Consider the following 27,297-nt stretch of genomic DNA (forward strand, 5'->3'; position numbering starts at 1 on the left):
GGTTCGGGCGTGGATGGAGCTCGTCGGAGAGGACTGCAAAGGCCAAATTGATGAGGGGGTTAGAGTACTGGGTGTGAGAGAGGGCTACGGACGAGGTTTGGGCGCCGGAGATGGCCTCACCGGAGTGAATCAAGCTGGAGGCCGAGGCGGAGCAAGGCGGCCGGAGTTGGGGAAGGAGACCTCCTCGAGGTCCTCCTAGTGGCTTGGCAGGGTCCTGGGGAGGTGCAGTGAAGGTGCGTGCTCGAGGGCGAGCTCGGGTTCCTTTTTATAGGCGATTCAAGGCGGTGGCCGAGAACGGGGTTCTCCGGCGAAGCTTACGGCGGCGCAGGGCATTGGTCGGGGAGGATTAGGGGTCGAGCGCCGTCGTGGGGGTTCAATGGGTCCGTTTAGGTGCTAAACTGGCCGGGGTTTGGGTGTTTGGGTCGAGCTCGACGGAACGGGGGTGGCGCGGTCCGTCGGCGGCAGGGAGCACGTTTCGTGCTTGCCGGGCCACGGTGATGGTGCCACGGGCGTGCGCTGGCATGCATGAGGCCACGTGGAGAGCCAGGGGGCTTTGGGCGGCGCTGAACGGCGTTCTGCCGTGGTGTGCTTTCTGTCGGCCGCCATGGGAGGTCCCGACGCTGCAGAACACGCCGGCGAGGGCGGGCCAGCGCGCCACCGACGCCAGGAAGGCTCCACGCACGCGTGTGAAGCTCCGGACAAGAGGGAGGGGCTGCGAGCATCGAGCCAAGCGCACTGTGAGCTTGTGACTGAACGCTGAAGAAAACGACACTGTAAAACTGAATTTTACTGAACTTTACTGAAAATGCAAAGAACAGTGCAACTCAGGTGTTCGACAGAATGCTTTTGGCATCTAGGGATTTTTCCTTGAGCTGAAATTTGGTGGAGTGGCTTCTCATTGCTCTAGTAGGCTGCATGATTTTTGGTGGAATTTTTGGAGGAGTGTAGATATGAATTTCATCAAATTTGTCAAATCTGGTCCAAACTTGCAGTGAGTGAAATTTGAAATATTTGAAAAGAAGAAGAGTGGATCAAGATGGTTCTAGGTTGTGGGTACTAAAGACAATCCAGGGAAGTTGGTTTGGGATAAAAACTCAAAGGCAAAGTGGTACTTGCTTTGAAAATCACTTAGGCTCAAAATAATTGGCAGAAATGTTTTGGGAGATAAAATAATTGAAATAAAATCCAAAACTTGTTTGGACTTGTTGAGACAGAGGATTTAAATTGCTCAAAGGTGGAGGGAGGGGTTTTGAGAAGATTTACTATAGGAGACATGGTAAAACCATGGATGGTTTCAAAAAGAAAGAAGTCCCAAAACTCCTAGGGTTTCTTTTTTTTATGAAAATAAATAAGTTTGAGAGGGTAACAACCAGAAGGAAAAGCTTTCAAAAATTCAACACCAAATTTGGAAGGGAAAAGAAAATCCTTGCAAAAGGAAAGGAAGTTTTTAAGAGGAAGGACTTCTGGAAAAGAAATTTTAAATCCCCTCTTTTAAAATCCAACAAAGTTTTTGATGAAAACCAAATTAAAATTTTGGAGTGTCACACACGAGCTCTTCAACACTTCATGGGTTTGACACCCACGGAGATGTACAAACTGTTCTTCGGATCGCAAGAGATGTGTCCGGAATTGACCGAGGATGCTGGCCTAAGCTGCAATCGCCCGGATACTCAAGTAAGTAGCCCTGTGTCCTGACACAATGTCCATTTATTTACTGTGGGTTTGCCTTTTAACCAGATATCCCTTGGACAGGAGTGGATAGAGCAAGCAAAACTGATACGGTGTCCGGCCCCCTCCCTGAGACCACGCAGGATCCCGTGTTAATCAAAATGTTAGAGGTTGCACCTTCGGAGGAGGGCGAAGAAGGGCACAGGGGATCTACCACCTCAGCCACGGAGGCTTTCAGTAAGGGAGGAATCGAGAGTCCCTCCTTCCAGGGGGAGAAGAGGACCGCTTCCGAAGACCCGGAGGCCAAGGCCTCAAAGCGGGGAAAGAAATCTGTACCGGAAGGTCCTGTGCCGGGAAGAGCCCCGGCCGTACTGTCTCCTCGGAGGAATCAGCCCTCTAGCGAGCCGTAAGTAAAGAGGGGGATTTTGTAATAGTGGACATCCCTGTTTAATTTCTAAGGGTAACTGAAGTTTTCACCTTGTAGTTCGGATCTCAGCCCTTCTCAGCACAACTCATCGTCGGGAGACCTTCGTCTGGAGATGATGGAGAGCGAAACGCCTCCATCTGCCGCCCCGTCGTGCGGGGCGGGCGACCCTGAGGTGTCGTCATGGAGGGTCTCCCCGAGTCCGGCGGGGCCGGAGAGTTCGGCACCCATTGGAGTACGGTCGGTGGAGCTGCAGGATTTGCTCAAGAGGGCGTCTGTCTCAGAAGATCACCGCACATTAATGGGTAGGGTGATTGAGAGGATCTCGTCCGCCGAAAGCGGGTTGTATGAGACCGTCGAAAGTTTGCTGACGGGGTTTGAGGTACGCAAAAATGACATACCTTTTGACAGTTTTGCACATGAAGTGCGCCCTGTATAGATAGTAGCCCCTGAGACTTGGTATGCTGTCGAAAGCAACAGCGTGCTGAGGATCATAATCTTAGTTATAGATTGTCGCCTTTCCTATGCAGGTGGTGGAACGTTCGGTGGACAGCTAGACTGATGGATTTGCCGAGCTGAAGAGGCAACTCGACGTTGCGGATGCGAACATCTCGCTGGTTAATAAACGACTTGATGAGTCACAAGGTATGTGGTTGCTCTGCGGTCGCCTAGTAAGGGAGCTGACGCCCATTCCTTACAATTTGTATGCCTGATGCAGATAGTGCTGTTGCTGTGCAAGGCCTTCGAGCAGAACTTGCTCGGGCCAACGAGCAAGCCAGAAAAAGCGAGGCGGCTGCCTCGAAGGCAGCGGAAGAGCTAGAAGCCGAGACGGCTGCTCACTGCCGAAGCAGGGAGGAGATGGCCGGAATGGCCACGAAATTAAAAGTTGCTACCGACCGCCTGGAGGTTCTTGAAAGAGAACGCCGAGCGGAGCAAGAGGACCTGAAGAAGGCCGACGCCGAAGCCAAGGATGCCAGTAGTGCGATGTGGGCTATGAAGGAGGAACTGCGTCAGGTCGGAGACATTGTGGCTGGAAAGCCCTTTATGCTGCGTAGGAAGTTCACGGATCCGAAGTATGCTCAGCTGGGCCGATTGTACGGTGCGGAGGATCCTTATCTGGACTTGGCGGCGAGTGCGGTGGACGCAGTCGTGCACTTTCGAAGCCAGAAGGATCACGAAATGGAAGAGCTTTTCTGGTCTCAATTCCATAGTCCGGAGTGTCCACTTCCATTGAGTGATCGGCTAGTTGAGTGGGCTGAGCTGAATAGATTGTCCGGACTTGCCATGACGGATGTGGTCGCTCATCTGTGGCCGAAAAGGCCCAAGCCGAAGAGTTATTTTGGCTTGTTGCAGCAATTCCTTGGGGCGGTGCCGCGTACTGGGGCGATGAAGCGGTCGGCATGCATAGAAGGTGCACGGATGGCTCTCGCCCGTGGTAAGACATACTGGGCGGAGATGGATGCCACCGCTGTTGCATCCCGGGGTTTGGACAAAAGCCAATTCCCCACCGAGCACTATTTTGAGGAAGTCCTGCAGGGCGCTCGTTTAATAGAGTTGCAGTGCTCGAAAGATGTTATGTTTGAATGACATGTATGATTTCTGAGATCATGTTTATAATGCAATAAATTTTTATACTTGTGTGTTCAAGTATTGAACTATCTCCTGCGCGGCCGTATATGTATGTATAATCTGAAAGATGGCAGTCTTTGGCTTCAGCCCCCACGCACATGGTGCGGGGGTGTTTGCAAAAAGAAAAGCGCTTTTTCACACTTAATCCAACGTCTTGGTCCTTTTAAGGAGGTGCTAGCGTAGCAAACTAGGCAACTGGACTATAATGCTTTATCACTTTCACTTAGCCATAGGAGCTCGAATGTGGGGCTACTATATAGCCCCTGGTGGCACCGCTCTTCCCCGAACTCGGGGAGCGTATGTGCCTGACCGGGAAGCGGTCCTTCGTCAAAGCGGAGGAATTCTAAACATTCCAATGGCCGATCGAGTGGTTGACCAGTCTCTCGCTATATCATGACAGTCAGTTTTCGGCTTTCTCTACTGAGGTGCTCGCCCGGCCAAACTGGGGCACAATCGCAGTAGTTCTCCTAGTGTCGCGTTAGCCGATGATGCGGAACGTAAGGCAGCAAAACACAGGAGCCAGGCAAACCCAACATTTGACCAAAGACATGATTCGGAGCTGATGCATATAAGGCCTAACTCGAGACGCCGAACACTCCCTGAGGTGTTCGGTCTTTATGATACCGGGCAGAACAATGCCCTAAGCTCCTTGTGTCCTGGTACAGGCGGGAACTTCTAACGCGGCCGATGCCAAAACGCCAGCCTCCTCCTCGGCTATGGTGGGAAACCGGGGGATGTGTATCAACAAGAGACAGTAAGAAAGGTTTACGCAGGGTCTTAATCTGAAAAGAATCCTTGCAACGGGTCCCTGCTGCACGTCTGCGCCTGTGTCTCCGTTGTGCTGTATCCTGGACGGGTGTAGCACGTGCTTCATCTGTAAAAGAGAAGGACTTAGTTTCCAAGAAATATCGTGCAGAAGTTGTATTAAAATAGAATAAAATGAAGAAAGTTGAGCTTAATTGGCTCTCATCATTTATACACGCGGCCCCTTATAAAGGGGGTATGCGGCTGGGAAGCCCCTTGTTTAGTTACGCCGGACTCGCCTAACCATGTCCGAGGTCTGAATGACCTATTTTAGGGGCTTTGACCTGCAAGGTCTGATTAGTGTGTGGCTGTCGAAGCAGTCTCACGTTCTCCGTGGTCGAGGAACACTCGGAGTTACTTTTTAATGAAATGATGCCACGTTGACCGGGCATTCTTGAGCGTAAAAAACGCGTAATGTGGTATTGCATTAGGGCTGGCGAAAGCTGCACGCCCCAGTAGTGCTTAAGGGCTACTGTTTGAATGGGGCGATAGAGAGTGAGATTTTCGCGATGGAGGTTGTCGGATGAACCGAACACAACCTCTAGTGGTACAGAGCCTGTATAATTGGCTTAAGGGCCTGGCGTCACTCCTTTGAACGAAGTGCTGCTATGGCGAATTTTGGTAGGGTCTATCCCCATTCTGCGGGCGGTGTCCTGGTATAGCAGGTGCCGCGCTGTATTTTCGTGTTATCACATGAAGTGAGTTCACTGTTTTGACTTCTAGTGGGAAAGTCTTCTATTTTCCGGAGTGCTGTTTTTGGGTTTCGTCACTTTCGCTCGGTGTGTCGAGCCCCTTGTGTTTGGCATTAAGTCGGCCGGACTGTTTGAAGACCCAACAATCTCTGTGGGTATGGTTTGCAGGCTTCTCGGAGGTACCATGTATTTGACATAGTCTATCCAGAATCTTGTTTAGGTTGGATAGCTCGTCACTGTTGTCCTTGAGGGGTAGTGTTTTGTTGTTCGCTCGAGAGCTTTTGAATCCGGCGTTGACCGCCGTACTATTCGGGCCATTTTCCTTATTCCGGTGTTGATCTTTTCTGCGTCGTGATTTCCCATTTCCATCCCTGACTTCGGATGTACTCGGGTCGCTGGTGCTGCATCTAGCCAGCCAGCTGTCTTCCCCCGCGCAAAAGCGGGTCATGAGGCTTGTTAGTGCGGCCATTGTTCTTGGTTTTTCCTGGCCGAGGTGTCTGGCAAGCCATTCGTCTCGGACGTTGTGTTTAAAGGCTGCTAAGGCTTCAGCGTTCGGACAGTCGACTATTTGGTTCTTTTTAGTGAGGAACCTGTTCCAGAATTTGCGTGCTGACTCTCCGGGCTGTTGAGTTATGTGACTTAAATCGTCTGCATCCGGGGGGCGGACATAGGTCCCCTGAAAATTTGCTTGAAACGCATCCTCAAGCTCTTCCCGACTTCCAATGGTATTTTCTGGGAGGCTTTTAAGCCAATGCCGAGCTGGCCCTTTGAGCTTGAGGGGTAGGTATTTTATGGCATGGAGATCGTCTCCTCTGGCCATATGTATGTGTAGGATGTAATCCTCAATCCAGACTCCGGGGTCTGTTGTTCCGTCATATGCCTCTATGTTTACGGGTTTGAATCCCGCTGGAAATCCATGATCCAGTACCTCGTTGGTGAAACATAGTGGGTGTGCGGCGCCCCTGTATTTGGGTGTGCCGTTGTCTTCAAATGCTCGGCGGGTTATGTTGCTTCCTGGAGTCTTCTTTTTTGGCCCATAGATGGATCTGACTGGGTCGTCCTTTTTCCGAGGATCTTTATGTTGATCGTGTGCCGGCTTGTGTGTGGCGCCCCTTGTTGCTCTTGGCCTATCATCTGGTCGTCTATCCGGCCAGGCGGCTTCTTTCTTTTTTGACTGCGGGGGCTCTAAGGCCTCCTCGTCAAATTCGGGCAACAGCTTGCGCTTCGGGTAGCTCTTTGTCTTGTGACTAGCGCCATGTTTATCTGCGGTGTTGAGTACTCTTCTCCATCTCATTCTGAGTGCGTCCTCCGTTGTTTTGAGCTTCCGCTTTTTCTTCTTCAAACTTCTTGCAGTGGCGACGAGGCTTTTATGAAGGTTCGTATGCTCTGGTGATGTGAGATCGTCTTCGCCGGGGATGGGTTGCTTGTCTAGTTCATCATGTCCGGTTGGCTGCTTGGTGACATCTGCGTCGTCCACTGCTTCGCTCTGCTCTAGGGCCGGGTCCGTATGGGTGCCATTTTTATCGAGGCCGGTCTTCGGGCGGCGCTTGCGTCGCCGTTTTGGTTGTTTGTTGGGGGAGTTGTCCTTCGCCACGTCCCGTTTCTCCTCATTATCGCTTCCTTTTGGTGTATCCACCATGTATACGTCGTGAGTTGGGGTGGCTTTCCCATGCCCGGTAGGCGCTGGTTCTTGGTCTTCTCTGGCATCGTCGTCCATACTATCGATGTCTTCGGAGTCATAGTTTAGCATGTCAGTTAGATCGTCGACAGTGGCTACTAATTGAGTGGTGGGTGGGCTTTGAATTTCTTCGTCGTCCGCATCCCAACTGTCCTGGCCACAGTCCGGCCAGGGCTCTCCTGATAACGAGAGATACTTTAGCGAACTCAAGGTGTCACCGAAAGGTGAGCGTTGAAAGATGTCCGCTGCGGTGAACTCCATGATCGGCGCCCAATCGGATTCGATCGGAGGGGCGCGGGAGGTTCGGAGTCCGGCGAGGAGTCCGGCACCTCGGACTCACGAGCTTTATGAGGGACAAGGTCAATGTTCGGCTCTATCGCCGTAGAGGTTGCAGCCCCCGAGGCAGTGTCTAGCCATCCGTCCTCGATCTGCACAGCCGGTTCCGAATTGAAGATCGGAGCGGGTTTGAGTCCGGCCTCCAGGGTACTGTCCGGCTGCAGAGCTAAATCATGCTCGCCGTGACAGTGCGGCACGCTCGGCTATGGCTCGAATCCATCGAGGATCAAGTCCCCGCGGATGTCAGCCGTGAAGTTCAAACTTCCAAATCTGACCTGACGGCCAGGGGCGTAGCTTTCGATCTGCTCCAGACGGCCAAGCGAATTGGCCCGCAGTGCAAAGCTGCCGAATACGAAGATCTGTCCGGGGAGAAAGGTCTCACCCTGGACTGCATCATTGATGATGATCGAAGAAGCCATCGAGCCTATCGGTGACGACACAGAGGAACTCTCAATGAAAGCACCAATGTCGATGTCAAAACCGGCGGATCTCGGGTAGGGGGTCCCGAACTGTGCGTCTAGGCGGATGGTAACAGGAGACAAGGGACACGATGTTTTACCCAGGTTCGGGCCCTCTTGATGGAGGAAAAACCCTACGTCCTGCTTGATTAATATTGATGATGTGTGTTACAAGAGTAGATCTACCACGAGATCAAGGAGGCTAAACCCTAGAAGCTAGCCTATGGTATGATTGTTGTTCGTCGTACGGACTAAAGCCATCCGGTTTATATAGACACCGGAGAGGGCTAGGGTTACACAGAGTTGGTTACAATGGTGGGAGATCTACATATCCGTATCACCAAGCTTGCCTTCCACGCCAAGGAAAGTCCCATCCGTACACGGGACGAAGTCTTCAATCTTGTATCTTCATAGTCTTGGAGTCCGGCCGATCACGATAGTTCGGCTATCCGGACACCCCCTAGTCCGGAACTCCCTCAGAGAGTGTGATGATGATCATATCAATCTTGGAACTACTTCCAACACACATCGTCACTTCACCCTCAACTAGTCTCTGTTTATTCCGTAACTCCTGTTTCGAGTTACTAATATTTAGCAACCGAACAAGTATCAAATACTCAGGGGCTACTATAAACACTAGTAAAGTACACATCAATAACATGTATATCAAATATACCCTTGTTCACTTTGCCATCCTTCTTATCCACCAAATATTCAGGACATTTCCGCTTCTAGTGACCATTTCCTTTGCAGTATAATCACTCAGTTTCAGGCTTTGGTCCAGCTTTGGGCTTCTTCGCGGGAGTGACAACTTGCTTGCCATTCTGTTTGAAGTTCCCTTTCTTTCCCTTTGCCCTTTTCTTGAAACTAGTGGTCTTGTCAATCATCAACACTTGATGCTCTTTCTTGATTTCTACCTTCGTCGATTTCAGCATCACGAAGAGCTCGGGAATCGTTTTCGTCATCCCTTGCATTATAGTTCATCACAAAGTTCCAGTAACTTCGTGATGGTGACTAGAGAACTCTGCCAATCACTATCTTATCTAGAAGATTAACTCCCACTTGATTCAAGCGATTGTAGTACTCAGACAATCTAAGTACTTGCTCACTAGTTGAGCAATTATCCTCCATCTTTTAGGCAAAGTATTTGTCAGAGGTCTCATACCTCTTGACACGGGCATGAGTCTGAAATACCAATTTCATCTCTTGAAACATCTTATAGGTTCCATGACGTTTCAAAAATGTTTTTGTAGTCCCGGTTCTAAGCCATAAAGCATGGTGCACAAAACTATCAAGTAGTCATCATATTGAGCTAGCCAAACATTCATAACGTCTGCATCTGCTCCTGCAATAGGTCAGTCACCCAGCAGTGCATTAAGGACATAATTCTTCTGTGCAGCAATGAGGATAATCCTCATATCACGGATCCAATCCGCATCATTGCTACTAACATCGTTCAACATAATTTTCTCTAGGAACATATCAAAATAAACATATGAAAGCAACAACGCGAGCTATTGATCTACAATATAATTTGCAAAATACTACCAGGACTAAGTTCATGATAAATTTAAGTTCAATTAATCATATTACTTAAGAACTCCCACTTAGACAGACATCTCTCTAGTCATCTAAGTGATCACGTGATCCAAATCAACTAAACCATGTCCGATCATCACGTAAGATGGAGTAGTTTTCAATGGTGAACATCACTTATGTTGATCATATCTACTATATGATTCACGCTCGACCTTTCGGTCTCCGTGTTCCGAGGCCATATCTGTATATGTTAGGCTCGTAAAGTTTAACCTGAGTATTCCGCGTGTGCAACTGTTTTGCACCCGTTGTATTTGAATGTACAGCCTATCACACACGATCATCACGTGGTGTCTCAGCATGAAGAACTTTCGCAACGGTGCATACTCAGGAAGAACACTTGATAATTTAGTGAGAGATCATCTTAAAATGCTACCGTCAATCAAAGCAAGATAAGATGCATAAAGGATAAACATCACATGCAATCAATATAAGTGATATGATATGGCCATCATCATCTTGCGCTTGTGATCTCCATCTCCGAAGCACCGTCGTGATCACCATCGTCACCGGCGCGATACCTTGATCTCCATCGTAGCATCGTTGTCGTTACACCATCTATTGCTTCTACGACTATCGCTACCGCTTAGTGATAAAGTAAAGCAATTACAGGGCGTTTGCATTTCATACAATAAAGCGACAACCATATGGCTTCTGCCAGTTGCCGACAACTTTGGTTACAAAACATGATCATCTCATACAATAAAATATAGCATCACGTCTTGACCATATCACATCACAACATGCCCTGCAAAAACAAGTTAGACGTCCTCTACTTTATTGTTGCAAATTTTACGTGGCTGCTACGGGCTTAGCAAGAACCGTTCTTACCTACGCATCAAAACCACAACGATAGTTTGTCAAGTTGGTGATGTTTTAACCTTCGCAAGGACCGGGCGTAGCCACACTCGGTTCAACTAAAGTGAGACAGACAGACACTCGCCGGTCACCTTTAAGCAACGAGTGCTCGTAGCGGTGAACCAGTCTCGCGTAAGCGTACGCGTAATGTCGGTCCTGGCCGCTTCATCTCACAATGACGCTGAACCAAAGTATGACATGCTGGTAAGCAGTATGACTTATATCGCCCACAACTCACTTGTGTTCTACTCATGCATATAACATCTACGCATAAAACCTGGCTCCGATGCCACTATTGGGGAACGTAGTAATTTCAAAAATTTCCTACGCACACGCAAGATCATGGTGATGCATAGCAACGAGAGGGGAGAGTGTTGTCCACATACCCTCGTAGACCGAAAGCGGAAGCGTTAGAACAACGCAGTTGATGTAGTCGTACGTCTTCACGATCCGACCGATCCAAGTACCGAATGTACGGCACCTCTGAGTTCAGCACACGTTCAACTCGATGACGATGCCCGGACTCCGATCCAGCAGGGTGTCGGGGAAGAGTTCCGTCAGCACGACAGCGTGGTGATGGTGATGATGTTCTACCGACGCAGGGCTTCGCCTAAGCACCACTACGATATGACCGAGGTGGAATATGGTGGAGGGGGGCACCGCACACGGCTAAGGAACGATCACAAAGATCAACTTGTGTTGTCGTGCCTAGAGGTGCCCCCCTACCCCGTATATAAAGGAGCAAGGGGGAGGGGGCGGCCGGCCTAGGAGGGGGCGCGCCAAGGGGATTCCTACTCCCACTGGGAGTAGGACTCCCTCCTTCCTTGTTGGAGTAGGAGAAGGGGAAAGAGGGGGAGAGGAAGAAGGAAAATGGGGCTGCGCCCCTTGTCCAATTCGGACCAGAGGGGGGGCGCAGGCCTCCTTCCTTTTGGTCTCTCTCCTTTATTCCCGTATGGCCCAATAAGGCCCATATACTCCTCGGCGAATTCCCGTAACTCTCCGGTACTCCGAAAAATACCCGAATCACTCGGAACCTTTCCGAACTCCGAATATAGTCGTCCAATATATCGATCTTTACGTCTCGACCATTTCAAGACTCCTCGTCATATCCCCAATCTCATCCGGGACTCCTAACTCCTTCGGTACATCAAAACACATAAACTCATAATATAACTGTCATCGATACCTTAAGCGTGCGGACCCTACGGGTTCGAGAACTATGTAGACATGACCGAGACACGTTTCCGGTCAATAACCAATAGCGGAACCTGGATGCTCATATTGGCTCCTACATATTCTACGAAGATCTTTATCGGTCAAACCGCATAACAACATACGTTGTTCCCTTTGTCATCGATATGTTACTTGCCCGAGATTCGATCGTCGGTATCTCAATACCTAGTTCAATCTCGTTACCGGCAAGTCTCTTTACTCGTTACGTAATGCATCATTCCGTAACTAACTCATTAGCTACATTGCTTGCAAGGCTTATAGTGATGTGCATTACCGAGAGGGCCTAGAGATACCTCTCCGACAATCAGAGTGACAAATCCTAATCTCGAAATACGCCAACCCAACGTGTACCTTCGGAGACACCTGTAGAGCTCGTTTATAATCACCCAGTTACGTTGTGATGTTTGGTAGCACACAAAGTGTTCCTCCGGTAAACGGAAGTTGCATAATCTCATAGTTGTAGGAACATGTATAAGTCATGAAGAAAGCAATAGCAACATCCTAAACGATCAAGTGCTAAGCTAACGGAATGGGTCATGTCAGTCACATCATTCTCCTAATGATGTGATCCCGTTAATCAAATGACAACACATGTCTATGGTTAGGAAACGTAATCATCTTTGATTAATGAGCTAGTCAAGTAGAGGCATACTAGTGACATTAAGTTTGTCTATGTATTCGCACATGTATTATGTTTCCGGTTAATACAATTCTAGCATGAATAATAAACATTTATCATGAAATAAGGAAATAAATAATAACTTTATTATTGCCTCTAGGGAATATTTCCTTCAGTCTCCCACTTGCATTAGAGTCAATAATCTAGTTCACATCGCCATGTGATTTAACACCAATATTCACATCTGTATGTGATTAATAACCATAGTTCACATCGTCATGTGATCAACACCCAAAGGGTTTACTTGAGTCAATAATCTAGTTCACATCGCTATGTGATTAACACCCAAAGAGTACTAAGGTATGATCATGTTTTGCTTGTGAGAGAAGTTTAGTCAACGGGTCTGTCATATTCAGAGCCGTATGTATTTTGCAAATATTCTATGTCCACAATGCTCTGCATGGAGCTACTCTAGCTAATTGCTCCCACTTTCAATATGTATCCAGATTGAGACTTAGAGTCATCTGGATTGGTGTAAAAGCTTGCATCGTTGTAACTTTTTATGACGGGTTCTTTTATCACCTCCATAATCGAGAAACATCTCCTTAGTCCTCACTAAAGATATTCTTGACCGTTGTCCAGTGATCTACTCTTAGATCAAAATTGTATTCCTTTGTCAAACTCAGAGCAAGGTATACAATAGGTCTAGTTCACAGCATAGCATACTTTATAGAACCTATGACTGAGGCATAGGGGATGACTTTTCATTCTCTTTCTATTTTCTGCCATGGTCGGGTCTTGAGTCTTACTCAACTTCACACCTTTGATTCACAAGCAAGAACTCCTTCTTTGACTGTTCCATTTTGAACTATTTCAAAATCTTGTCAAGGTATGTATTCATTGAAAAACTTATCAGGCGTCTTGATCTATCTCTATAGATCTTGATGCTCAATATGTAAGCAGCTTCACTGAGGTCTTTCTTTGAAAAACTCCTTTCAAACACTCCTTTATGCTTTGCAAAATAATTCTACATTATTTCCGATCAACAATATGTCATTCACATGTACTTATCAGAAATATTGTAGTGCTCCCACTCACTTTCTTGTAAATACAAGCTTCACCCGCAAGTCCATATTAAAACTATATGCTTTGATCAACTTATCAAAGCGTATATTCCAACTCCGAGATGCTTGCACCAGTCCATAGATGGATCGATGGAGCTTGCATATTTTGTTAGCACCTTTAGGATTGAAAAAACCTTATGGTTGTATCATATACAACTCTTCTTTAATAAATCCATTAAGGAATGCAGTTTTATTTATCCATTTGCCAGATTTCATAAAATGCGGCAATTTGCTAACATGATTCAGACAGACTTTTAAGCATCGATACGAGTGAGAAAATCTCATTGTATTCAACACCTTGAACTTGTCGAAAACCTTCTGCGACAATTCAAGCTTTGTAGATAGTAACACTAATATCAACGTCCATCTTCCTCTTGAAGATCCATTTATTTTCTATGGATTGTTGATCATCGGGCAAGTCCACCAAAGTCCACACTTTGTTCTCATACATGGATCCTATCTCAGATTTCATGGCCTCCAGCCATTTCGCGGAATCTGGGCTCATCGTCGCTTCCTCATAGTTCGTAGGTTTATCATGGTCTAGCAACATGACTTCCAGAACAGGATTACTGTATTAGTCTGGTGCGGATCTTATTCTGGAAGACCTACGAGGTTCTATAGTAACTTGATCTGAAGTTTCATGATCATCATCATTAGCTTCCTCGCTAATTGGTGTAGGAATCACTGAAACTGATTTCTATGATGAACTACTTTCCAATAAGGGAGAAGGTACAATTACCTCATCAAGTTCTACTTTCCTCCCACTCACTTCTTTCAAGAGAAACTCCTTCTCTAGAAAGGATCCATCTTAGCAACAAATATCTTGCCTTCGGATCTGTGATAGAAGGTGTACCCAACAGTTTCCTTTGGGTATTCTATGAAGACGCACTTCTCCGATTTGGGTTCGAGTTTATCAGGTTGAAACTTTTTCACATAAGCATCGCATCCCCAAACTTTAAGAAACGACAACTTTGGTTTCTTGCCAAACAACAGTTCATAAGGTGTCGTCTCAACGTATTTTTTGATGGTGCCCTATTTAAAGTGAATGCAGTTGTCTTTAATGCATAACACCGTAATGATAGTGGTAAATCGATAAGAGACATCATAGATCGCACCGTATTCAATAAAGTGCGGTTATGACGTTCGGACACACCATAACGCTATGGTGTTCCAGGTGGCATGAGTTTGTGAAACTATTCCACATTGTTTTTAATTAAAGACCAAACTCGTAACTCAAATATTTGTCTCCGTGATCAAATCACAGAAACTTTATTTTCTTGTTATGATGATTCTCCACTTCACTCTGAAATTCTTTGAACTTTTCAAATGTTTCAGACTTGTGCTTCATTAAGTAGATATACTCATATCCGCTCAAATCATCTTGTGAAGGTCAGAAAATAACGATACCCGCCACGAGCATCAATACTCATTGGATCGCATACATCGGTATGTATTATTTCCAACAAGTCAGTAGCTCGTTCCATTGTTCTGAAGAACGGAGTCTTAGTCATCTTGCCCATAAGGCACCGTTCGCAAGCATCAAATGATTCATAACCAAGTGATTCCAAAAATCCATCTTTATGGAGTTTCTTCATGCGCTTTACACCAATATGACCCAAACGGCAGTGCCACAAATAACTTGCACTATCATTATTAACTTTGCATCTTTTGGCATCAATATTATGAATATGTGTATCACTACGATCGAGATCCAACAAACTATTTTCAATGGGTGTATGACCATTGAAGGTTTTATTCATGTAAATTGAACAACAATTATTCTCTGACTTTAAATGAATAACCGTATTGCAATAAACATGATCAAATCATATTCATGCTCAACACGAACGCCAAATAACATTTATTTAAGTTCGACACAAATCTCGAAAGTGTAGGGAGAGTGTGATGATGATCATATCAATCTTGGAACTACTTCCAACACACATCATCACTTCACCCTCAACTAGTCTCTGTTTATTCCGTAACTCATGTTTCGAGTTACTAATATTTAGCAACCGAACAAGTATCAAATATTCAGGGGCTACTATAAACACTAGTAAAGTACACATCAATAACATGTATATCAAATATACCCTTGTTCACTTTGCCATCCTTCTTATCCACCAAATATTCAGGACATTTCCGCTTCTAGTGACCATTTCCTTTGCAGTATAATCACTCAGTTTCAGGCTTTGGTCCAGCTTTGGGCTTCTTCGCGGGAGTGACAACTTGCTTGCCATTCTGTTTGAAGTTTTCTTTCTTTCCCTTTGCCCTTTTCTTGAAACTAGTGGTCTTGTCAATCATCAACACTTGATGCTCTTTCTTGATTTCTACCTTCGTCGATTTCAGCATCACGAAGAGCTCGGGAATCGTTTTCGTCATCCCTTGCATTATAGTTCATCACGAAGTTCCAGTAACTTGGTGATGGTGACTAGAGAACTCTGCCAATCACTATCTTATCTGGAAGATTAACTCCCACTTGATTCAAGCGATTGTAGTACTCAGACAATCTAAGTACTTGCTCACTAGTTGAGCAATTCTCCTCCATCTTTTAGGCGAAGTATTTGACAGAGGTCTCATACCTCTTGACACGGGCATGAGTCTGAAATACCAATTTCATCTCTTGAAACATCTTATATGTTCCATGACGTTTCAAAAACGTTTTTGTAGTCCCGGTTCTAAGCCATAAAGCATGGTGCACAAAACTATCAAGTAGTCATCATATTGAGCTAGCCAAACATTCATAACGTCTGCATCTGCTCCTGGAATAGGTCAGTCACCTAGCGGTGCATTAAGGACATAATTCTTCTGTGCAGCAATGAGGATAATCCTCAGATCACGGATCCAATCCGCATCATTGCTACTAACATCTTTAAACATAATTTTCTCTAGGAACATATCAAAATAAACATATGAAAGCAACAACGCGAGCTATTGATCTACAACATAATTTGCAAAATACTACCAGGACTAAGTTCATGATAAATTTAAGTTCAATTAATCATATTACTTAAGAACTCCCACTTAGACAGACATCTCTCTAGTCATCTAAGTGATCACGTGATCCAAATCAACTAAACCATGTCCAATCATCACGTAAGATGGAGTAGTTTTCAATGGTGAACATCACTTATGTTGATCATATCTACTATATGATTCACGCTCGACCTTTTGGTCTCCGTGTTCCGAGGCCATATCTGTATATGTTCGGCTCGTCAAGTTTAACATGAGTATTCCGCGTGTGCAACTGTTTTGCACCCGTTGTATTTGAATGTAGAGCCTATCACACCCGATCATCATGTGGTGTCTCAGCATGAAGAACTTTCGCAACGGTGCATACTCAGGAAGAACACTTCTTCATAATTTAGTGAGAGATCATCTTAAAATGCTACTGTCAATCAAAGCAAGATAAGATGCATAAAAGATAAACATCACATGTAATCAATATAAGTGATATGATATGGCCATCATCATCTTGTGCTTGTGATCTCCATCTCCGAAGCACCGTCGTGATCACCATCGTCACCGGCGCGATACCTTGATCTCCATCGTAGCATCGTTGTCGTTACGCCATCTATTGCTTCTACGACTATCGCTACCGCTTAGTGATAAAGTAAAGCAATTACAGGACGTTTGCATTTCATACAATAAAGCGACAACCATATGGCTCCTGCCAGTTGCCGATAACTTTGGTTACAAAACATGATCATCTCATATAATAAAATATAGCATCACGTCTTGACCATATCACATCACAACATGCCCTGCAAAAACAAGTTAGACGTCCTCTACTTTATTGTTGCAAATTTTACGTGGCTGCTACGGGCTTAGCAAGAACCGTTCTTACCTACGCATCAAAACCACAACGATAGTTTGTCAAGTTGGTGATGTTTTAACCTTCGCAAGGACCGGGCGTAGCCACACTCGGTTCAACTAAAGTGAGAGAGACAGACACCCGCCGGTCACCTTTAAGCAACGAGTGCTCGTAGCGGTGAAACCAGTCTCGCGTAAGCGTACGCGTAATGTCGGTCCGGGACGCTTCATCTCACAATGCCGCTGAACCAAAGTATGACATGCTGGTAAGCAGTATGACTTATATCGCCCACAACTCACTTGTGTTCTACTCGTGCATATAACATTTACGCATAAAACCTGGCTCCGATGCCACTATTGGGGAACATAGTAATTTCAAAAATTTCCTACGCACATGCAAGATCATGGTGATGCATAGCAACAAGAGGGGAGAGTGTTGTCCACATACCCTCGTGGACCGAAAGCGGAAGCGTTAGAACAACGCAGTTGATGTAGTCGTACGTCTTCACGATCCGGCCGATCCAAGTACCGAACGTACGACACCTCTGAGTTCAGCACATGTTCAACTCGATGACAATCCCCGGACTCCGATCCAGCAGGGTGTCGGGGAAGAGTTCCGTCAGTACGACGGCATGGTGACGGTGATGATGTTCTACCGACGCAGGGCTTCGCCTAAGCACCACTACGATATGACCGAGGTGGAATATGGTGGAGGGGGGCACCGCACATGGCTAAGGAACGATCACGAAGATCAACTTGTGTTGTCGTGCCTAGAGGTGCCCCCCTGCCCCCGTATATAAAGGAGCAAGGGGGAGGGGGCGCGCCAAGGGGAGTCCTACTCCCACCGGGAGTAGGACTCCCTCCTTCCGTGTTGGAGTAGGAGAAGGGGAAAGAGGGGGAGAGGAAGAAGGAAAAGGGGGCTGCACCCCTTGTCCAATTCGGACCAGAGGGGGTGCGGAGGCCTCCTTCCTTTTGGCCTCTCTCCTCTATTCCCGTATGGCCCAATAAGGCCCATATACTCCCCGGCGAATTCCCGTAACTCTCCGGTACTCCAAAAAATACCCAAATCACTCGGAACCTTTCCGAACTCCGAATATAGTCGTCCAATATATTGATCTTTACGTCTCGACCATTTTGAGACTCCTCGTCATATCACCGATCTCATCCGGGACTCCGAACTCCTTTGGTACATCAAAACACATAACCTCATAATATAACTGTCATCGAAACCTTAAGCGTGCGGACCCTACGGGTTCGAGAACTATGTAGACATAACCGAGACACGTTTTCGGTCAATAACCAATAGAGGAACCAGGATGCTCATATTGGCTCCTACATATTCTACGAAGATCTTTATCGGTCAAACTGCATAACAACATACGTTGTTCCCTTTGTCATCGGTATGTTACTTGCCCGAGATTCGATCGTCGGTATCTCAATACCTAGTTCAATCTCGTTACCGGCAAGTCTCTTTACTCGTTACGTAATGCATCATTCCGTAACTAACTCATTAGCTACATTGCTTGCAAGGCTTATAGTGATGTGCATTACCAAGAGGGCCCAGAGATACCTCTCCGACAATCGGAGTGACAAATCCTAATATTGAAATACGCCAACCCCACATGTACCTTGATAGACACCTGTAGACCTCCTTTATAATCACCCAGTTACGTTCTGACGTTTGGTAGCACACAAAGTGTTCCTCCGGTAAACGGGAGTTGCATAATCTCATAGTTATAGGAACATGTATAAGTCATGAAGAAAGCAATAGCAACATACTAAACATCAAGTGCTAAGCTAACGGAATGGGTCATGTCAATCACATCATTCTCCTAATGATGTGATCCCGTTAATCAAATGACAACACATGTCTATGGTTAGGAAACATAACCATCTTTGATTAATGAGCTAGTCAAGTAGAGGCATACTAGTGACATTAAGTTTGTCTATGTATTCACACATGTATTATGTTTCCGGTTAATACAATTCTAGCATGAATAATAAACATTTATCATGAAATAAGGAAATAAATAATAACTTTATTATTGCCTCTAGGGCATATTTCCTTCACTTGCTATGCTTGTGAAGAAGTTCCAGAAGCTCACCAAGAAGAAAGACTTCAGAAAGTCTTCAAGATCTAGCTCAAGGAATGATGAAGCTCCCTCTCGTGATCACAAGAAGAGAACCTGTCACAAGTGCAAGAAACCTGGTCACTACATCTCTGAGTGTCCATAGTGGGTGTAAGTGCATCTAGTGCCACCCCTAGTTGGTTTTGGAGTATTGACGACAAAGTTGGTTGATGGACTAATGCGTTTGTGAGAATTGCAGGATAACGCGGGTAGTGTCCCTCATTGATTCGGTTTACCTACCGGAGATGACCCCTAAAAATGTATGAAGACATTTAAGACAATGGTGGTATGAGAAGATATTCATATTGAAGACTATGACATGAGAAGACATTGCGTGAAGACTATGGAGCGCGAAGACTGTGTGGTTTCGTTGTTTCCTTTTCTTCTTTGTTGAGTCATAGGAACCACCGTACTGTTAAGTGGGGTCCAAGTGAACTAAGTCAGAGTGACTGAAGTGATGCTCAACCCAAATCCTATGTCTTCAAGCGAAGACAATGAGAGCAAATCTTATCCAGAGCTGGATGAGTCAGCTTTGCTTGTAGCCCAAGTAAAGTTGCCATGTGTGTTTGAAATCTGACCGTTGGAACACATGTCAGTTCCTTAGTGACCCAGGGTCATTTCAGACAAATCAGGTCGGGTTGCCTTGTGGCTATAAATAGCCCACCCCCTACACCATAAATTGGTGGCTGCTCAGAGTTAGTGCACGGCTTTTGTCATTTGAGAGCAACCCACCTCGAAGCATTTGAGAGAGAGAAATCCTTGCGAGGACAAAGCCCAAACACCCAGAGCCAAAGAGTGTTAGGCATCACTGAAGTCTTTCTGTCTGTGTGACCTGAAGACTTATTACACTTGAGGATTGTGTATCCTCCAGCCGGTTAGGCGTCGTGTTCTGAGCATCCAAGAGTCATTGTGGATTGCCGGTGAACAAAGTCTGTGAAGGTTCGGAAGTCTACCTTGAAGACTTACCAGAGTGATTGGGCGAGGACTGTGTGTCCTTAGCTCAAGGAGAATACGGTGAGGACTGTGTGTCCGGGACTGGGTGTCCTCGAGTTTAAATACTCAGCTGCTCCAACCAGACGTACAGTTGTCACAGCAACTGGAACTGGTCCAACAAATCATGTGTCTTCAACAAGCGACTGGTTCTATCCCTTTCCATCCTTTACTTAAGTTTGTCTTCGTGAAGTCACTGCCTATCTGTGTATCTGTTTGACTTCATTGCTTGACTACTACTGTTGATTGGCTTCACCCTATCTTCCATCCTAATCCTTACTACTTAGCTGCTATTAGTCCTGTACTTTCACATCATTGCATATTTGACTATGGCTTGCTTATGGTAGTTTATCTTCCGCTGCATATCAACTAGGTCATTTCTGTTGTTTGTCTTCGAAACTTCTAAGTTTAGAAGACTTTCATAAAAATAGCCTATTCACCCCCCCTCTAGTTGATACTAGCACTTTCAGTGGGACAACGAGACAAAGAAGAAGAAGAAGAGCAAGGAATATGATTCTGATGACAACAAGAAGAAGAAGAAATCCTCAAAGTCTTCTTACAAGTCTTCATCGAAGTCTTCTTCACACAAGAAGAGCTCATCATGCAAGGCTCGTGCTTTTGTTGGCAAGGAGATGGATTCAGAGGAGGAGTCTGCATTTGAGGAGGCAAAGGTGGAGTCCGAAGAGGAATCTGATTCTGGAGTAGCAAGTCTGGCTCTAGCTTCTGCATACGTCGCCAAGTCCATCTTCAACACTGAAGACAATGGCCTCGTCACCAATGTTGATGCTAAGGATGAGGACGACTCTGCTCCCACCTACTGCTTCATGGCACGTGGTGCCAAGGTAAACTCACGCGATGCTTACTTTCAAACATCAAGTGAAGACGACTCTGAATGTGAAACTAAACCTAGCTACAAAACACTTGCTAAAATTGCAAACAAAGGAATGCCATGGAACACATTCAAAAATTGTTAGACAAAAGCGATGACATGTTGCACGCAGAAATGACCCAATCTCAATCCTTAATTGAAGACATTAAAAATCTTCATGTTAAGTATGAGGAACTTGAAAGTCGTCATGAATCGCTCTCAGCCTCTCATGAAAAGCTCTCCTATGATTATCTTCAAAGGAAGCAGGACCTTGAGAAATTGAGATCGGCTCATGAAGATCTTCAAAAGTAAAACGAGTCACTCCGCGCTCAACAGATCAGCACCACTCAGGAAGGATTTGAACCACCATGCCTAAAATGTATTGAGCATGATAATGATGTCTCTATTGCTGAATGTTCAATTGCTACTACTGTTGCAATATCTTCAACTGCTGATGTGGTAACTAACCCCTCATCTGAGGATACCACTACTATTGCAGATGAGAATGCCAGGTTGAAGTCATTACTTGAGACAGGAATGTACAGAAGTCCCAGAGGGCATCAGACACTATGTGATGTCCTTAAAAAGCAGATTCTGAACCGAAACCCTAGAAAAGAGGGTGTTGGGTTCGAGAGGAAAATGAATCTTGATTGTTCTTACTGGATGCCTGAGCAGTACCCCCAAACCACATGGGTTGCTGCTAAGGAACCTTCAGTGGATCCATCTACTTTATCTGGCTTCACAAGTGCTAACCCAATTATCATTGATGAATCCTTTGATGCAAACTATAAACTCTTTAGGAATCAGAACGGTGAAGTGTTTGCCAGGTATATTGGTACTAACTGCAGGAATGGACCACCTCTTAAGAAGATCTGGATACCCAAAAGTTGTCTTGAAAGTCTTCCCGTGAATGTCATTACGACACCATCTGGGAAGAAGACAAACCCCAGACCAAAGGCTTCATATGGTCCAAAGGCTTCCTACAGACAGAAGACTCTCCTGAGTCACCCTAACGCCAATGTTTTGCAGGGAAATCGTACTTAGACCTTTGAATATGAGTGTGTTTCATCAAACTGCTATGTTCATAAGTCTAAGAACTTTTCTGCTTATTCCTATGAGTATTATTCTCCTCCTGTAAGGCTATTTGCTAGGGCTTCAAAGCCGAAGTTCTCAGATGCTGCACTTAGACTCATTGCTTCTAAGCCACCCCTAAAGATGTGGGTGGTTAAGAAAACATAACTCTCTTTTGCAGGGAAAGGTCTCCAGCCGGAAATCAAAGCCGTCTGATGCTTATGCTGGGGACCTTAAACATCTTGTGGGACGCAAGATAAAATGCCCAAATGGACTCACTATGTATTTTGTCTCGGGATTCCTTGACACTCATCCTATCTATCCTAACCAAGATCTGAACTTCTATGTTCCACTTGTTCTCAAATGTTTATGCTTCACAACTCTCTTGGTGAAGCCTATCCCCCAAACTTTACTATAGGCTATGACACCTCAAGCTTCAGAATGGATTATGGATAGTGGTTGCACCAACCACATGACTGGTGATCGAAGTCTTCTGATGGATTCAACTCTTCGGCCGTCTGATAAGAGTCACATCACATTTGCTGACACTGGTAAAAGTAAGGTATTGGGTCTTGGTAGAGTTGCAATCTCAAAGGATCAATACATGGATAAAGTGATGCTTGTTGAATCCCTTGGTTTCAACTTAATGTTTGTATCAATGCTATGTGATTTGAACATGATTGTGATATTTGGAAAATATTGTTGCCTTGTCCTTATGGAATCTGACAAATCTCTAGTCTTTGAAGGGTATCGAAAAGATGATCTGTATATGGTAGATTTCTCAGCAGGACCACAACTTGCCGTATGTCTTCTAGAAAAAGCTTCAGAGTGCTGGCTCTGGCATCGGAGGCTAGGACATGCGGGCATGAGGAACTTGTACACTCTCGCGAAGAAGAAGCATGTCGTGGGCACCAAAGGCGTTAAGTTCAAGAAAGACCATCTGTGTGGTGTCTGTGAAGTTGGGAAGATGACTAGGGCCAAGCATCCCCCGAAGACAATCATGACGACATCTCAACCCTTCGAGCTGCTTCACATGGACTTATTCGGCCCTACTCATTACTCTACTCTTACTACCACTTCTTGTCTCTATGTTTTCGTTATAGTTGATGATTACTCAAGATATAACTAGGTGCATATAATTCTCTATAAGACTGAAGTGCAGGATGTCCTCAGACGCTTCGCCAATCGTGCCATAACGAACTATGGTGTCAAGATCAAGCACATCAGAAGTGACAACGGCACAGAATTCAAGAACACCAGCCTCGACACTTACCTTGATACACTGGGCATCACTCATGAGTTTTCTGCTCCCTACACACCTAAGCAAAATGGCATCATGGAGCGCAAGAACAGAACACTCATCGAGATGGCTCAGACGATGCTAGATGAGTATAAGATTCCAAGGAAGTTCTGGCCTGAAGCCACTGACACTGCATGCCACATCATCAACCGAGTTTATCTTCACAAGCTTCTAAAGAAGACATCATATGAGCTGCTAACTGGTAAGAAGCCAAACGTCAGTTACTTTAGAGTATTTTGTGCTAGGTGCTGGATCAAGGATCCACATCACACTTCAAAATTTGCACCGAAAGCACATGAAGGTTTTATACTTGGATATGGAAAGGATTCACACTCCTACAGAGTCTTCAACCTCTTTCACTATAAAGTGGTTGAAACTGTGGATGTGCGGTTCGATGAGACTAACGGCTCGCAAAGAGAGCACCTGCAAAATGTGCTAGATGAAGTCCCTCCTAGTGAATCTATCAATCTCATGGGTACTGGAGAAATCATACCGTCCGAAGCTCAGGCTGAAGATGAACTCATCATTGCACCAAGTCAACCTGAAGACAATGCTCAGCCTGAAGTCAATGCTGAAGCTGAGGACAATGATCGGCAAGGGCAAAATCTTTGTCCAGTACATCCCCGTGTTGCAAATGAAGTACATATTGAGAAGATAATTGACAGCATCAATGCACCTGGTCCACTCACTCGTTCAAGAGCAACACAACTGTAAAATTTCTGTGGGCACTTTACATTTGTCTCTATATTTGAAAACCCAAGAAAGTTGCTGAAGCCTTTATGGAACCTGGATGGGTTCAAGCCATGCAAGAAGAGCTTCATCAGTTCGAGCTGAATAATGTGTGGGAACTAGTCAAGCGTCCTGATCGTCGCAAGCATAATACCATTGGCACCAAATGGATCTATCGCAACAAACAAGATGAGCATGGTCAAGTTGTCAGAAACAAGGCTTGTCTAGTTGCTCAAGGTTACACTCAAATAGAAGGGATTGATTTCGATGAAACATTTGCTCCCGTGGCAAGACTTGAAGCCATTCGCATACTGCTTGCATATGCCAACCATCACAACATCCTTCTGTACCAAATGGATGTGAAGAGTGCCTTTCTCGATGGCAAGATTGAAGAAGAAGTGTATGTTGCACAACCACCTGGCTTTGAAGATCCAAAACATCCTAATATGGTGTACAAGCTCAACAAGGCACTGTATGGCCTCAAACAAGCTCCTCGAGCTTGGTATGACACGCTCAAAGACTTCTTGAAGAGCAAAGGCTTCAAACCTGGTTCACTAGATACAACACTCTTCACGAAGTCATATGCTGGTGAACTGTTTGTGTGCCAAATCTATGTGCATGACATTATCTTCGGCTGCACCGACAAGAGATACAGCGATGAGTTTGGGCACATGATGCAAGAGCAATATCAAATGTCCATGATTGGTGAGCTGAAGTTCTTCCTTGGTCTTCAAATCCGTCAGCAGAGAAATGGCATCTTCATATCACAAGAGAAATAATTCAAAGATTGCTTGAAGAAGTTTGGAATGCAAGACTGCAAAGGATACACGACGCCAATGCCAACAAAAAGTCATCTAGGTCCTAACGACAATGGTAAAGAGTTCGATCAAAAGGTATACCGCTCCATGATTGGTTCCTTACTTTACTTATGTGCATCTAGGCTAGATATAATGCTTAGTGTTTGCATGTGTGCCCGATTCCAAGCGGCACCAGAGGAGTCGCATCACCTAGCGGTGAAGCAAATTCTTCGATATTTGGCTTACACCCCAACGATAGGATTATGGTATCCAAAGGGCTCAACATTAGATCAGATTGGGTATTCTGATGTTGATTATGCTGGTGACAAGGTTGATCGCAAATCCACCTCAGGAACATGTCACTTTCTCGGTCAATCACTTGTTTGTTGGTCTTCAAAGAAGCAGAGTTGTGTGTTACTCACCTATGCCGGGTAGGATGACCCTGACTATGAGGACGAACTCCGTGAGGAAGAGCTCATGCCGGTTCATCCCACGACCAAAGCAAAGAAGAAGAAAGCGATTTCTGCCTCAAGCTCGCAGTCTGCCGCACCTACTGGTCTCATCTTGTACATGGCTGATGTCTACTACACAACCTTCTTCTTGTAGACGTTGTTGGGCCTGCAAGTGCACAGGTTTGTAGGACAGTAGCAAATTTCCCTCAAGTGGATGACCTAAGGTTTATCAATCCGTGGGAGGCGTAGGATGAAGATGGTCTCTCTGAAACAACCCTGCAACCAAATAGCAAAGAGTCTCTTGTGTCCCCAACACACCCAATACAATGGTAAATTGTATAGGTGCACTAGTTCGGCGAAGAGATGGTGATACAAGTGCAATATAGATGGTAGATATAGGTTTCTAATCTGAAATTATAAAAACTGCAAGGTAGCGAGCGATAAAAGTGAGCGTAAACGGTATTCCAATGATAGGAAACAAGGCCTAGGGTTCATACTTTCACTAGTGCAAGTTCTCTCAACAATAATAACATAGATAGATCATATAACAAGCCCTCAACATGCAACAAAGAGTCACTCCAAAGCCACTAATAGCGGAGAACAAACGTAGAGATTATGGTAGGGTACGAAACCACCTCAAAGTTATTCTTTCGAATCGATCTATTAAAGAGTTCGTACTAGAATAACACCTTAAGACACAAATCAACCAAAACCCTAATGTCACCTAGATACTCCATTGTCACCTCAAGTATCCATGGGCATGATTATACGATATGCATCACACAATCTCACTAACCAACACAAAGTACTTCAAAGAGTGCCCCAAAGTCTCTACCGGAGAGTCAAGAACGTGTGCCAACCCCTATGCATAGGTTCATGGGCGGAACCCGCAAGTTGGTCACCAAAACATACATCAAGAGGCACATGATATCCCATTGTCACCACAGATAAGCACGGCAAGACATACATCAAGTGTTCTCATAAAAGACTCAATCCGATAAGATAACTTCAAAGGGGAAACTCAATTCATCACAAGAGAGTAGAGGGGGAGAAACATCATAAGATCCAACTACAATAGCAAAGCTCGGGATACATCAAGATCGTGCCATAGAGGGAACACGAGAGAGAACACGAGAGAGAGAGAGATCAAACACATAGCTACTGGTACATACCCTCAGCCTCGAGGGTGAACTACTCCCTCCTAGTCATGGATAGCGCTGGGATGATCAAGATGGCCACCGGTGATGGGTTCCCCCTCCGGCAGGGTGCCGGAACGGGCTCCCGAGAGGTTTTTGGTGGCTACAGAGGCTTGCGGCGGTGAACTCCCAATCTATCTTGATTTCTGATGTTTTTAGGGTACGTAGGCATATATAGGCGAAAGAAGTCATTCGGGGGGTGCTCGAGGGGCCCACGAGACAAGGGGGCGCGACAGTAGGGGAGCGCGCTTTCCTATCTTGTGGCCTCCTCGAGGGTCTTCTAACGTGAACTCCAAGTCTCCTGGGTGATATTCTTCCAAAAAATCACATTGCCGAAGGTTTCATTTCGTTTGGACTCCGTTTGATATTCCTTTTCTTCGAAATACTGAAACAGGCAATAAAACAACAATATGGGCTGGGCCTCCGGTTAATAGGTTAGTCCCAAAAGTAATATAAAAGTGTATAATAAAGCCCATAATCATTCAAAACAGATAATATAATAGCATGGAACAATCAAAAATTATAGATACGTTGGAGACGTATCAAGCATCCCCAAGCTTAATTCTGCTCGTCCTCGAGTAGGTAAATGATAAAAACATAATTTTTGATGTGGAATTCTACCTAGCATGATTCTCAAAGTAATTTCTCTTTATTGTGGCATGAATGTTCAGATCCAAATGATTCAAAATAAAAGTTCATAATGATAAAAGAAATCATAACACTTCAAGCATACTAATCAAAGTAATCATGTCTTCTCAAAATAACATGGCCAAAGAAAGTTATCCCTACAAAATCATATAGTCTGGCTGTTGCTCTATCTTCATCACACAAAG

The sequence above is a fragment of the Triticum aestivum genome, chromosome 4B (genome assembly GCF_018294505.1).
Source record: "Triticum aestivum cultivar Chinese Spring chromosome 4B, IWGSC CS RefSeq v2.1, whole genome shotgun sequence".
In the NCBI taxonomy this organism is placed as follows: domain Eukaryota; kingdom Viridiplantae; phylum Streptophyta; class Magnoliopsida; order Poales; family Poaceae; genus Triticum; species Triticum aestivum.